At 46.7% G+C, this 11,668-nt stretch overlaps 1 protein-coding gene across 2 annotated transcripts in view; it reads right to left on the reverse strand.

Annotated features, from left to right (window-relative positions):
- LOC149357499 (uncharacterized) overlaps positions 1 to 11,422 on the reverse strand; it is a 76,453-nt gene extending 65,031 nt beyond the window's left edge. The window contains exons 1-2 of one of the 2 annotated variants that reach the window (XM_089584770.1): positions 11,303 to 11,422; positions 1,932 to 2,056 (exon numbers count right to left, since the gene is read on the reverse strand). The gene's annotated coding sequence lies outside the window, so the exon portion shown is untranslated. Of the gene's footprint in view, positions 1 to 1,931; positions 2,057 to 6,625; positions 6,768 to 11,302 lie in introns of those variants that run through there. The other variant, XM_089584769.1, reaches the window with a different exon arrangement.
- Positions 11,423 to 11,668: the final 246 nt, after the last annotated feature.

Consider the following 11,668-nt stretch of genomic DNA (forward strand, 5'->3'; position numbering starts at 1 on the left):
CCTTGTATCATGTAAAAGCCCTTGTACATACTGTACATAAAGTTCATTTGACTCACCGTCGCCTCGACCGTTTCCTGGCTCGGACTCCCAGTCCCAACAGTGGTGACAACGGTGGGATGCCTAAGTCCCAACAAAGCGAAGCGTGTCGCCCGTCCCAGCCGCATCGCTAGTGCGCCGCCTGGAGAGACCTCACACCCATGCATATTGCGGCTTGTTGCCGAAGTGGACAGACAGGACCACGAAAACAGATTCCTGGCGGTGCTACGCTGCATCTTCGCACGCACTCCCCTGGTGTCTTTTATACGGTGCGGATCTGTGATATTTAACAAAGAACTGAGGCAGTAAAAACAGGCCGGCAAAAACTTCCTTACGATCAAGTAAAACCTGGCGTGGTTTAGATGCTTAAACAACACAAAACAGTCGTCAACAGTACAAAGCCGAGGATGAGAAATGCAGAACGATACACGCAGAGCTGCGCAGTCCTTTCGTTTTGCACTGCCATTTTGTCATTCCGCATTCCTTGTCGTCCTCGCATTTTCCGCATCGCTTGAAATTCCTAAAGGAACTCCTCCAGTGATTGCTATAACCAGAAAACCACCAGTAATCAAGAGAACTCAATCCTGTGCAAGTGCACTTTGTTACGTTCAGCAATGCCTGCGATACCAGAGGAGCACAAGGCACCGCATTACCGCCATATTGTCCCCAGCGCTTAAAGGAGCTCTGAAATGGCACTCGAATAAAGCGGCGGTATGCATAGGATGTTAAAGCACGCCGCGTTAGGTATATTGTTCAGCAAAATTTTTTTAATGCGCTTTGTGGAAGCTCAGTTATCTGTAGTCAGAATTTGAATTTCAGCGTGTTCGCGCCTTTCCCTATGCTTTTCTCACTTTTTTTGCACGCCGCCTAGCGGTGCGGAGCTTCCTGACCCGCCGGAGGTAAGCGGCTTACTGGCCGCGGCCATGGTAGCTGCCTAAGGTCTGAAAGACTGTAACCAATAGCCACCTATCAACTTGTATACGCAGGTGTGGGTGACGGAGTAGGATGCGAGCATGAAAGATTAGCCGGGAAGGGCTCGCCAAATTAAGAGGGAAGGTGTTTCAGAGCCTTTCAACTGCCCCCTCCCCCACTGCCGCTGCATCTGATCGGCGGGTCTACGTGTCAGTTGCATATGTCACTTACTCATCACGTGGCCGGATGGCTTATTTTCACTGTTCTCTTGTTGTTTTACGTCATCTGTGTTAAATTTTGGCGGCGATCAGAGATGAGCAACGGAAATTAAGACACATGCGCAGAATAGATGCCAGAAGTATTTCGCTCAACGATGCGGGAAGATCCGCATCCGGGAGATGGCTGTAATAGCTGTTCGTTATATCTAACCTACGCTCCGTACGTAGGCGCCGTCCACAGACCCTCTGAATTTTAAATCGGAGCAGTGGGGAAGAAAGGTTTTCCAAAGCTCCTACATAAGAAACAAACGGAGTAAGACCCCGAAACTAGGAAAATAAGTTATGACACAAATTTAGAGCAAATAATGCGTCGGTAAACTTGATCCGGCTTGCACCGGGAAATCACTTTTTATCTCGACTTGAAAGCTTTATTTCATTTCCTGAAGAATAATTCAGACGTACTCTAGATTTGCACTGCATGGAGATATTATATCTATAAGTATCGTGTGCTGAGGTTGTCGACGCGACATCGCACCTACTGCTAACCACAAAAGGCCATAATGCAAATTTAGCGTGTCCAGTTATAGCCTTTATTCGTAGAGTGTCGGTCTGTGAGTGGGAACTCAATACACCACTTTAGCAGCGGTCCAGGAGCACTGAATTCGTCCTCCCTTACCCTTGAGACAAGCGGATTCAGTACATGGAGATGCGATGTGTCATCTCTTGACATGCACAAAAAAACTCGATATTTTATACTTTACTTACTGCTTTTTCAGCCTTTCCCGCTCAAGGAGCTGGCTGTAATAGCGCTGTCTTTCTTGTTGTCCCGATGGGACTTCGAAAATACGGCGTCAAAGAAGGCACATCACCATTGCAGCCAGGGGTGGTTTCTGCATAGAAAGCATGAAAAGTGCTTATTGCAGCGCGAAAAAGCGAAACCTTACGCACATTTAAAAGGTGTCACTCTGACTTAAGCAGTGATTTTTTCGCCAAAAATTAAGTGCTTATCTGCAAGGTGTTGGAAATTCAGATTTTATTTGGATTAACTTATGGAGTTCTGACGTCATTTTGGCTGCCTTTTTTTTTCGCGGCAGTGAATATTTCTGAAGTGTGCTCTATACTCTCCCAAGTCCACTCTCCCCGCATTTCCTAACTTTTGTCTTTCTCAAATGTAGCGAGGGGTTAGATTCTTCTCCTCCAAGTAGTCAAGCTACAACACAGTTTAGGCACCTGAAATGAATTGTGCATTATTGTTGTCCCCACTCTGGTTCAGATGCTTTCCAAACCAAGTGATCCTGGTCGAAAATCCACCCCCTCCCACTCCACATTCTTATCCAATCCTTATTCCTTTCACTACTCGTACTGCAACTGGCGCCTTGAGCAGCCTTGCACTTCCCTCTGCTAAATAACAAGCACAGGATGTCTTCCGGATCTTAGCTACAAGCACCTGCTGGCGACGTGCCCAGAACCACTGCATGTTTTAAGAATGCTCGAATCAATTACTATTTATTGTATCCGGGAGCACCCTTTCGTTCATGAGAGGGCATTTCTCATAATATTTTCATTACTTTTTCTGGCCGGCATCACAGTCAGTTGCCCCATGATTTGTGCATAGGCTTAGGTACTTGCATATCTCACGTCTAAATAGTACCTTCCAATTCCGATATTCTGATATATAATCATTGGGGCCACCATTAAAAACTGTATGAAATGATGTCTGCAAGCATAGTCCCTATAACCGTTGCAAAATCTTATAAATACCTAAGTGTACATCTCACGTCAACACTTTCTTGGATCACCCACATTAGAACCATTTCCTCTGACACTTCACGCACACTTGGCTACCTGAGAAGAAATCTGAAATCTGCATCACCTAACATAAAACAACTCGCGTATGAAACATTTGTGCGGCCAAAATTAGAGTATGCATCATCCATCTGGCACCCATGGCAATTGTATCTCACCATCGAATTGGAATCAATCCAAAATCGTGCAGCTCGGTTCATCACTTCATGTTACTCAAGAGAAGCCAGTGTCACCACCCTCAAGCAGTCCCTCCGTCTCTCAACACTAGAATCACGCCGCGTTGTTTGCCGCCTATGCTTACTTCATACATTTTATCATAACACAAGATCACGGCACGCTCTATTAACCGCCCCACTACGAACGTCCTCCCGGCTTAGCCACGGTAACCCGATAGCACGCATCAGTGGCCACACGTCTGCTTACAACAACTCATTTTTCCCCAACACAATAGCACTATGGAATTCACTGCCTAACGACATCACTGCATGCTCTGATCACAAAACATTCCGCGAGAAAATAAAAATTCACCTCACATAAATCTTGATCACTTCTGCGCTCTTTGTAGCGAGTATTGCTTGACATATCTTTAATAAATGATGTATCACCTGCTGGGAAACCCTGATATGACTACAACCCCTTTTATGTTTGTTTGTATGTTTGTTCTTTTTACTGTTATGCATGTTCCCATCATCACCATTGTAAAGCAATATGCCCCCCCTTATGTAATGCCTTCGGGCCTTTAAGGGATCAATAAATGAAATGAAATTAAATAATTAGAGTCCTAAAACCTCTGCCATAGTTGAACGCATCTCCGCCAATATCACCTTTTTTCGCCCTTATGCTTAGTGGCCTCAGTCTCAATGGAGATGTCCTCGACTGACCGTGACAAGCTCAGCCAGACTCCTCTGCTGTCCAAGATCCCGCACCATGGGTTTCGTAACTTAAAGCACGACTAAGGTGTCCACTGTCCCAGGGGTCCAGTTATGCGCCTTTCCTAAAACCGAGAGTCATTTTCGATATCTATCTGTGTTGCGGCGCTATACAATTTTAAAGGCTGAAAAATGGGCAAAATGCGGCCCCCACCGCTAGGCAGCATCGTACAATATCCAAACGTGCTGGGAAGCTCGTGTATTAACAGCACACAACTGAAACTTTGACACATTCCTCATCTAAGCGTATTCTACACAAATCCCTGGGTCATTTTTTGTAGGTGCTTTTGTTCACGTTTTACTATTTTTTTGTACCCCTTCCCATTCAGTTACGCGCCGTGTCGCCGCCACTGCCAACAGATAGCGCAAGTAGTACATGTCCAGGAAAGCTCGGCATGGGAGGGCTAAAAACCTTCCCCGATTCCAGAACAGTGTTTCAATCTTACAATAGAAAGCATGCGTAGTGCTTGTAATACCTCCAGGAGTGCAGGAATGCAAAACATTTCCATAGCGATTCTACCGCAAATTGCCGCAAATGCACCCCACTTCTAATGCATAACACAACTTTGGCCACTGTCAGAGTCGTGCCACAACGCAGAATTTGTACCGAGAAAGTTTTAACGAAATTATAGGAAAGCATAGGCACTGGGCATTCTACACGCAAAGTATCCCATCGCTGTCTTCGTTGTGTTCCGACCTTTGACTAGACAGAATTTATGTTAATTTTCATCAGGGTAGATTATTTTGTTTAAAAACAGCATTGCGGCAGATAACAAGGAAACGCACCAGGCTCCTCATAGGTTCCCGGGGAGTAGAAACACGGTGCTAAACTTAAAACTGAAGCCGCGCTAGGCTGGAGTGATTGTTGGCAGAGAGCATTTGCAGCGAAACCGCAGTCGCCACGCTGCAAGCGAAGCGTGTCGCCCGTCCCAGCCGCATCGCTAGTGCGCCGCCTGGAGAGACCTCACACCCATGCATATTGCGGCTTGTTGCCGAAGTGGACAGACAGGACCACGAAAACAGATTCCTGGCGGTGCTATGCTGCATCTTCGCACGCACTCCCCTGGTGTCTTTTATACGGTGCGGATCTGTGATATTTAACAAAGAACTGAGGCGGTAAAAACAGGCCGGCAAAAACTTCCTTACGATCAAGTAAAACCTGGCGAGGTTTAGATGCTTAAACAACACAAAACAATCGTCATCAGTACAAAGCCGAGGATAAGAAATGCAGAACGATACACGCAGAGCTGCGCAGTCCTTTCGTTTTGCACTGCCATTTTGTCATTCCGCATTCCTTGTCGTCCTCGCATTTTCCGCATCGCTTGAAATTCCTAAAGGAACTCCTCCAGTGACTGCTATAACCAGAAAACCACCAGTAATCAAGAGAACTCAATCCTGTGCAAGCGCACTTTGTTACGTTCAGCAATGCCTGCGATACCAGAGGAGCACAAGGCACCGCATCACCGCCATATTGTCCCCAGCGCTTAAAGGAGCTCTGAAATGGCACTCTAATAAAGCGGCGGTATGCATGGGATGTTAAAGCACGCCGCGTTAGGAATATTGTTCAGCAAAATTTTTTTAATGCGCTTTGTGGAAGCTCAGTTATCTGTAGTCAGAATTTGAATTTCAGCGTGTTCGCGCCTTTCCCTATGCTTTTCTCACTTTTTTGCACGCCGCCTAGCGGTGCGGAGCTTCCTGACCCGCCGGAGCTAAGCGGCTTACTGGCCGCGGCCATGGTAGCTGCCTAAGGTCTGAAAGACTGTAACCAATAGCCACCTATCAACTTGTATACGCAGGTGTGGGTGACGGAGTAGGATGCGAGCATGAAAGATTCGCCGGGAAGGGCTCGCCAAATTAAGAGGGAAGGTGTTTCAGAGCCTTTCAACTGCCCCCTCCCCCACTGCCGCTGCATCTGATCGGCGGGTCTACGTGTCAGTAGCATATGTCACTTACTCATCACGTGGCCGGATGGCTTATTTTCACTGTTCTCTTGTTGTTTTACGTCATCTGTGTTAAATTTTGGCGGCGATGAGAGATGAGCAACGGAAATTAAGACACATGCGCAGAATAGATGCCAGAAGTATTTCGCTCAACGATGCGGGAAGATCAGCATCCGGGAGATGGCTCTAATAGCTGTTCGTTATATCTAACCTGCGCTCCGTACGTAGACGCCGTCCACAGACCCTCTGAATTTTAAATGGGAGCAGTGGGGAAGAAAGAAGGTTTTCCAACACCTCCTACATAAGAAACAAACGGAGTAAGACCACGAAACTAGGAAAATAAGTTATGACACAAATTTAGAGCAAATAATGCGTCGGTAAACTTGATCCGGCTTTCACTGAGAAATGAGTGACTTCCCTCCACTTTTCCTCTCGACATGAAAGCTTCATTTCATTTTTCCAAAGAATAATTCAGAGGTACTCTAGATTTGCCCTGCATGGAGATATTATATCTATAAGTATCGTGTGCTGAGGTTGTCGACGCGACTTCGCACCTACTGCTAACCACAAAAGGCCATCATGCAAATTTAGCGTGTCCAGTTATAGCCTTTATTCGTAGAGTGTCGGTCTGTGAGTGGGAGCTCAATACACCACTTTAGCAGCGGTCAAGGAGCACTGAATTCGTCCTCCCTTACCCTTGAGACAGGCGGATTCAGTACATGCCGATGCGATGTGTCATGCCTTGACATGCACAAAAAGACTAGTTATTTTATACTTTACTTACTGCCTTTTCAGCCTTTCCCGCTCGAGGAGCTGGCTGTAGTAACGCCGTCTTTCTTCCAGTCCCAACGAGGTGTCATTCTTACTTTTAGCGGCGATTTTTTGCGCCCCAAATGAAGTGCTTATCTGCAAAGTGTTGGAAATTGAAATTTTATTTGGATTAACTTATGAAGTTCCGACGTCATTCTGGCTGCCTTTTTTTTTTCGCGGCAGTGAATATTTCTGAAGTGTGCTCTATACTCTCCCAAGTCCCCTCTCCCTGCATTTCCTAACTTTTTTCTTTTTAAAATTTAGCAAGGGGCTAGATTCTTCTCCTCCAAGTAGTCAAGCTATAACAGAGGTTAGGCACCTGAAATGAATTGTACCTCACTATTGTCCCCACTCTGGTTCAGATGCTTTCCACACCAAGTGATCCTGGTCACTTTGCATGCTTCCGAAAATCCACCCCCTCCCGCCCCGCATTCTTATGCAACCCTTATTCCTTTCCCTACTCGTACTGCAACTGGCGCCTGGAGCAACCTTGCACTTCCCTCTGCTAAATAAGAAGCACAGGATGTCTGCCGGATCTTAGCTACTAACATCTGCCAACAACGTGCCCAGAACCACTGCATTTTTTAAGAACGCTCGAATCAATTACTGTGTATTGTATCCGGGAGCACCTTTTCATTCATGAGAGAGCATTTCTCATAACATTTTCATTAATTTCTGTGGCCGGCGTCACAGTCAGTCACCCCACGATTTGTGCGTACGCTTAGATACTTGTATATCTCGCGTCTAAATACCTTCCAATCCCGATGTATAATCATCGGGGCCACCATTAAAAACTGTATGAAATGATGTCTGCAAGCATGGTTAGAGTCCTAAAACCTCCGCCTTCATTGAACGCATCTTCACCAATGTCACCTCTTTTCACCCGTATGCTTCCTCCCACCCTTAGAGAGTGTGGAGATAGTGGTCTCAGTCTCAATGGTATAACTGCCAACCTGACCATTTGGAAATTCGTAAAACCGTCGCGGCGGCGGAGGGGGGGGGGGTGCAGCACGTTTTTTTTTTTGAAGTTTCTACGATTTAGCTTTTGGGGCAAGCTTACTCACATTTCACATCCGCAAGTGAAATCAGTGTTTTGGAGAGAGAGTAATGAGCGAAAACTCCATCGGCCCATTGGATTACAATTTCTTTTTGCAATGATTTTGCTGTTGCAGACTTTGCCTGCTTGAGAAACTTCTGTGTGTAAGTTTGCTCAAAGCATGTTCCACTCTGGTGCCCTTTCACCATCAGCAGGCTTTCGAGTGTTTTCTCACAGACAGATGAGCGAAACTCCGTTGGAGTTTTGTTGACAGTGCTGAATATACTCTCGCATTCAGCATTGCTGTGGGGAATGGAGAGGATGCCCAGCATAACCACTGAAATTCTGCTAAATCTGAGCGATCCGTCGATATCTTTAACATTTCCCAATTGTGACCACTGCACGTCGCACCTTGGCTCATTCAATATGTCTGCTGGAACCTTGTATGCCTGCAAGTTGGCAAACTCCACTTCAAGGCCGTCGACTGCCTCTTCTCTTGATTCGCCACTCCGCTGGGGCAGAATAGCAGGGAACGTCATAATAAAATGACGTACGCTGCTGAATGAAGCAGTTTCTAGACTCTGCACTTGAGCAACTTCAACCATTTTGAGGTTGGCGTCTTCTAGAGGAAACTTGTGGCGAATATAATCACATGCTACTGTGAAGTAGAGACCTACGGCAGAGAAGAACTGCTCTCTCTCATTTGTGCTCAGCGTCTCAACTACAGAGTAGGTTGTGCTGCCAATGACTATGTCTTCATCATCTTTTTGGTTCTCCTCAGCTCCATAGGCAACTGCCAGCAATGAATGACATCCCTTGAGAACACCTGGGCGCACAAATCTAGTCAGGAGGTCCTCGAAAAGGTGGTTTAAGAGGGCCCTCAGTACATGAATCTGACGAGCCTGTGCCTGAAGAAGGCAGTTTGTCTTCTCAAAAAGTGGTATTACAGTTTGGAGAAAAAGACAGCATGCCCTGCTTAGCTCCGATGACAAAAAAAGAAACAGGCGCTCTTCACGGGTCACGTGGGTGGCTTCTCCAGATTCCTCGGCATGAAGTTTCAGTTTCTTTGCTTGAGGTCCAGAGTGAGCTCCTTTTCTCTTTAGAGAGAGTCCATCACCGTCGGCGTGTTTCTTTCCGAGGTCTGCAGCAGTCTTGGGAAGGTGTGCAGCAGACATTGGTGTTGGTGCAGAGTTTTGGGGGTTTGTGAAAAAGTCTTTGGAATCTGGTAAGGCTCTAAAAACAAGCTCTGCTTGTTGCACTGCTTTGTTTCTGATAAAAAAAAGCTAAGAAGTGGTTTCCACTGGTCGAGCAGCCTCCTCAAACACTTCCCCAAAGACAGCCAACGTGTCGGCGAATGCTTCAACATCTTCCTGACCTCGACATCATGCATCTTTTGGAACTCTTTAAGTCGATCTTTCCTTTTCGAGCTTTTCTTCAGATAAAAAAAAATCAATCAAAGCCTCATCAACCTTTACAGGAAGACATGAAGCTCCTTTTTGGGCGGCCAAGTTGATGAGATGGCATGGGCAACTAACCCAAATCAAAGCTGGTTGAGCCTCTCTCAATACTGCAGAGACGCTGTTTTTTTTGCCGACCATGACATTGGCATTGTCCGAAGGCAAATTCCGGGACTTGATCTCGGCCAGAATCAGCTTTCCAATCTTGTGGCCGGTCGCTTCCCCTTGGATTGTCCAGAGGCAAAGAAGGCGGCTTTCAATTCTCCTAGTCTCTTTAACGAAATATGTCGCAACAATAGGGTAAAGCTGTGTATCCCTATTGTTACTGCCATCCACAGCGATCAAAAATACCTGTTCTTATAAGGCATCCAGCAAAGGAGTCTCCGCGCTGGCGGCCATTTCCCGAACAATTGCAGTTGTCTTTGTTCGTCCACAGGCGTAGCGTTTGGCTTCTTCGCACTTCGGGAACATCTTCTGGAAAAGCGGTCCAGCATGATCGCTGACACTCAGCGGGATGTTGTGCTCTACTAAAAACGCCGTGAAGAGGCATTCTGCGCGAATCACACCGAGGTCGCTGTCGCTGCGTACAAAACTTGTCAGGCTTGGCTGGCTGTCCGCGGCTCGCACGTATCCCCGGTGCTTTTTCGAAGCGATGTGGACCTTGATGTCAGACTTGCCACCATGTGAAATGTTCACGTCACACGCACACGTGGTGCAAAATCCAAACTTCTCACCTTTCTTCGACGGCACGAAGCACGGAAATTCCGATGTGTACGACTTCAAAAACACTTGAAAGTACTCTCGCGGCTTCGAGCCCGCCAGTGTAATTCGACGCCGCTACAGAAAACACGGGAGTCCCACTGTGTCGGACGCGGTAGCTGATGGCACGAAAGGCGAGGCCAACACAAGAAGTCCAAACCGCACTGGCCGCGCGCACAAAGGCAACAGGTTGGCAAAGGCCTAGCGGAGGCGCTACCGAGTTTTGGATATGGATTCGCGGCTCCAATAGTCGACGATAGAAGTCACTACAACGTTCCAGCTGCTGATGGTGATGATGATCGCGCGAGGGCAAACAAACACGTATTGCCTCTCGTGGCGCCGCACGGTACCAGAGTGTAGATTTAATACATTGTCACATTTTTTTTTCGCAAATAATATATTTTTCGTAAAATTTCAAGTAATATTCGTAAAATCGTAAGACTGGTCGAAATTCGTACATTTTACGGGAAAGTCGGAAGAGTTGGCAGGTATGCATATAACGCTCCGAAGCAACACGTGGGCAATGAAGCCGTGGTGGAGGGATCTGGATTAATATAGGTTATGTGGGGGATATTTATTGCGCTGGCAACGCACGTACCAGGATATTTTTGCACTTCACCTCCATCAAGACACAGCCGCAGCAGCCGGAATTCGATTCTGTGATCCTGGGATTAACAGCCGAATGTCACAGCAACCTAGCCACCAAAATGGGCAAGCACGAGTAGTCTAGGTGTGACCACACCAGTGCTGAATAGCACTTGACTAGTATACTGACCGGAAAGCAAGACAGGCTGCCTTCAAGCCAAGCAGTACACTATATGCAAGCCAACAGGCCCCTATTAGCTTCCACGAACTTATCAAAGAAGTATGAAAGCCGCAAAGGCACACAGAACACTGCAAGCTTTCGTTTACGCTGTATATTATGTATCTTTTTCGCCTTCAGATACACAATCCACAGAGCCCAGGCAGCAACAAAAAAAGAAATCAACAGCCTGCCACAATGAACCACTGCATGACCGAGACTAAACTTACCCCTATCCGCCAACTGCAGATAAGCAAGTAAAGAGGAAAAAAATGAAAAAAAAAAAACTCCCCGAAAAGGTTTTGACAAATAAGATATGTCGTATGCAGTACGTGAAAACTTGACATTGGCCGCAGTCAGAAGGACCGTATGCGAGCGCATCTCAAGTCGGCGTCTTTTGCGCCGTCATTCAACGATGTATTCAATTCAGAACTTTCAAGCCTCAGCAAGAGCGCAAGCAAGCGTGTCAAGTAAGCTGAACAAAATTTTCAAAATCACTGCGACGCCACGAATCGAACGGGCCCCGACAGCGACTGCTCAGAAAGACGCAAACGGCTCAATTTAACTTCAGTGCAAAAACCTCGTGTGGACGCTTACCGTCGAGCCGGCGCAAAAGAATCCCCAACTTCTCACTCGTAAGAATGGACCAAAGAATGGTCCCCACTTCTTCATTCAGGGAATCGTTCCCCATGCCGCCGTGCTTTCAGCGTCCCACGCTGCCAAGACATAAGAACACAAAAACCAAGACGGTATTAAAGACGAGAAAAAGCAGTAAGAGAATGAAGAAGCAATTAGAACACTATTCGAACACACGTGCACGTGTGTATTCGAACACACGTGCAAATTAGTTACCCAGCACACTACTCAAGACAATACATCAGCTTTCCGGTGCCCGCCAACAATGGTGACACTAGGCCGCAAAAGCCATACTTTACCCCTAAAAAACAACTTTTGAACCACCGC

This window comes from Amblyomma mixtum, chromosome 3 (assembly GCF_055824585.1).
Source record: "Amblyomma mixtum isolate Tamu chromosome 3, ASM5582458v1, whole genome shotgun sequence".
Taxonomy (NCBI): domain Eukaryota; kingdom Metazoa; phylum Arthropoda; class Arachnida; order Ixodida; family Ixodidae; genus Amblyomma; species Amblyomma mixtum.